Genomic DNA, 3,737 nt, shown 5'->3' on the forward strand with positions numbered 1-3,737 from the left:
AAAGCAATAAGGTACATTCATGCATACAATCTACAAAGTGGCTCGCGTAATAGAAAACAAACAAACAAAGAAACAGATGCTCCTCAAACAGTTTTATGGGGGGGTTTGGTTGAAAAGACGCACTTGGAGCGCTGCGCTCAAGTCAGTGCGCTGCCTCTTGTATTCCAGTGTAGCGGCAGGAGTGTGAGTGATATTCGCTAGCTTGCTCTCTAGCGCCGTCAAAACGCCCAATTTATCCCTGAGCCGAGCCCACTCCATTCGCCATTGGTCGGGAGGAGATAAGGGAGGGAGGGCTTAGGGCTGGCTGTGTAAGTGGATGGTCAAGAGGAGAATGTGCTTACAGTGCCACAGTGGATGCTCACTTCAGTTAGTAACAGTGCAGTGCAACCTCAACCTTCATAGGACTGAAAGGGAGCATATTTAATGGCTGTGAAAAGGCTGTTAAATGATGATAGGATGAAGATAATGAAGATGATATGATGATGGTGATGGTGTTGATGCAAAATGTAGTCATGGTTATCACTGTCGCTATCATCATCATCACCATCATCATCATCATCATCACTATTCAAATATATATTTTGTGTGATTCAAATCGAACTCGAGAGGATATTCAGGGATGATCCCATCTCTGAAACTCCCATGGCTGTTATACTTTGTATCCTGTTATGTTTTGCTTCGTAGTCTTTTTATTTTATCTTTCTGTTTTTATTCGTTCTCCTTTAAAGCGCATTGTACTGCATACATTTATGAAATTTGCTATATACATAAAGTTTGATTTGATTTGATTTGATTATTATAGTCTGGTAGAGCCATACCTCCAAACCATGTTGTTCTCACGTCTGGAGAATTTTAGATGAGCTGATCTGGCTTAGACTGAACTGGACAGAGCGATGGGATGTTACATTCCAAGCACCCTCCCCATGACCGTAGAATGGTTGGTTGTTGTCATGTGCGTTGTCTTTTCCAACCGGGTAGGACTGTTCTGCAGAGAGTTGTTGCCTGTGTCAGCTTGCAACACTGAAGAAAATGGGAGAAAACCTGTATGAAAAAACCTGTATGAAAAAACCTGTATGAAAAAACCTGTATGAATTATATTTTTTTGGAGCCCTGCACAAGCGAGGTATTTGATTGGTTTGGATGCGTTGCGAGGCGTTGCGAGGCGTTGCGAGGCGTTGCGAGGCGTTGCGAGGCGTCACTCACTGTTAAAATGGATCTCCACCACTTTGTAGCCACTTTCTGCAAAGGATTTCCCCAGGCTTTCCGAACTAGGAAAGCCTGTTCTCAACAAGGTTATATTTGATTTGATCCACATCTGCTTCTGTATTCCCTATGAATTCATGCATTTGACAGAGGATGTCACACCGAGGGGGAGCAGATGGGTGGGGTGAAAGGATACTATGCGTCACTGTAGACTTTCAAAGGGGGGGACTTGTACGGGGATTGGATTATAATGAAATGAACACCATTGAGTCACAAAATATGCTTGCTCTGCTCGTCAAAGAGCAGTTAAAATCCTGTGGCACAGCCTCCCATAGGCTGCTGTGAAAGTCTGAGTCAATTCATCACAGTTTCATCTTCTCCATGGGCACTGTTGCCTTTTCTCCGACCCTGGGTTACTACCGTGTTCATACAGAAATACAGGAAACATACTTATTTTCTATGATTGGGTCATAGACTGAAGTACCGTCAGCGGCCCCACCTGCTTGTTTTGTGTTTGTGCAGGTGACTCATATTCACAGACACCTTCCCAGTGGCATGACTATAGTGTTGGGGACAACTAAATTCATCGTGTAGGATGAATCATCCATGACTCTTTGGTGGTGTGTGTGTGTGTGTGTGTGTGTGTGTGTGTGTGTTTGTGTGTGTGTTTGTGTGTTTGTGTGTATGTGTGTGTGTGCGTGTGTTTCAGTGTCTATTAGAGAGATGGTCAAAAGCGTTCTGACATTGATTAACAATGCATTGATTGCATCTGATTGGTCGAGCAATCTTCAAAGAAAATCAGAGCGCTCATTATGGACCAGCAGAGCACAGGCCTGTGTCCAGGTCACGATGGCTGAACAGTGTAATGAGGGCCTCGTCTGGAAGCCTTTGGGTATGCAAGGACTGCAGTTTGCATAAAATGCCTTCAATTGCTGCAGGTAACAATGCATAACACGGTGTTTGAAGGTATGCTCAAAATCTGTACATAATCCAGTTTGTTACTCTTTAGTAAACAATGAGACCATATAAATATATACGGTGTGGCGACATTATAAATTATAAATACATAAGTGTACGGTAATTACATTTTGATGTATGTGTCATTATGTAATATTGTCAACAAACCGTTTATAAAGAGATCCTTGACTCAAGTGCGCGTGAAATTGAAGCAGGGAGAAGGAGGGAGGCAGTCAGGTGCGTTTACTCAGTGCAAAGACAGACAGTCATTAAGGCGAGGCAAACATTCACTTAAGAAGTCTTAGACTGTTGGTTGATGCCACTGAAGGGTCTTTGTGGGGAGTAATAAGGAAAAGCCAACGTTGATGTTTTAATTAGCCAAGAAATCTGACAGCGTTTGTCAGTATTTGTTCACAGAAGAGCTTCACGTTGTTTGGGTTTTTGTTTTTTTTAAGACAGGAGGCACGGATGTGCGCTTACTGCAACCTGCATCCCATGTGTTTCTCCTAAAAATAGATCCTCAAAGTCATCGCACTGAATGCAAACATTGAATGCTTGGATGGGTCGCAGGTGGACCCTTTCAGAGTCATCATAAGAGAGTAATTATGCTGCAGAGCCGTCACATGTGAGGACATGGAGAAACACCTTGTTATTGTGGTGTGTGGTCTTCTGTTTTGGTCAAGATTATTTTGAAGCAAAGTGTTGCTGCATGCCCTGTAAAGTAGTCGTGACGCTTACCGACCGTTTATTGATCATCTTCATGGGCCTTTTTTGAGGACAGTTAACAAAAGATTGCTCATCTACTGGAAGTGGGTAGAGGTGGGTAGCCCACTGTAGAGGAATCACAGATGAATAAAGAATGAATAGACAGCTTTATTCCCTCCCAGCCATCCACGGCACTATATCTGTTTTTATTGGCAACATGCAAGCACACCAGGAGACTCTTTGTCAGACATGGCTTGAATGTAACACAAAACCAGCGTATCTAATTGGCGCTGAGGTTCATTGTACAGCGTAGACGAGAGAACCTTTGTCTGAGGTGACATGCGTGTACTGTGCAGATCGAGGATGTTCATTTTGAGATTCAGTCCTGTAGCTCATCGCTGAAGGCTTCCAGTCTGTTTGAAACATCACAGACTAGATTCAGCATCGCAGGCTACGAAATGCATCCCAGTTTTCTTTTGAAGATTTAAAAAAAAAAACTGGAAGGCATATGGTATTGGCTTGTGAACGTGTTGCTGGTGTAGACCACACTTGACTGTTCTACACCACAAAACAAACACAAACAGATCTACAGAACGCCCTGCTTCAGAGCAATTTGTTGAATTACAGTACATAACTATGGTGGTGAAGAACATGAGAACTGAATGCTAAATCTCACATTTAAAAAAATATTGCTCGTCCATTTTGAATCGACAAGAGCGCACAGCAGGCAATTTATATAAGACGAGGGGCTTGGGGCAAGGTATAGCTTAGATATTGGATCGGATTAATCCAATTTACAGTGTAAAAGCACCGTAGCACTGTCAAAAAAACGTTTTAGACAAACAACATGATTAAGACCATACTGAATAATT

Source organism: Argentina silus (genome assembly GCF_951799395.1).
Source record: "Argentina silus genome assembly, chromosome: 6".
NCBI classification, from domain to species: Eukaryota; Metazoa; Chordata; class Actinopteri; order Argentiniformes; family Argentinidae; genus Argentina; species Argentina silus.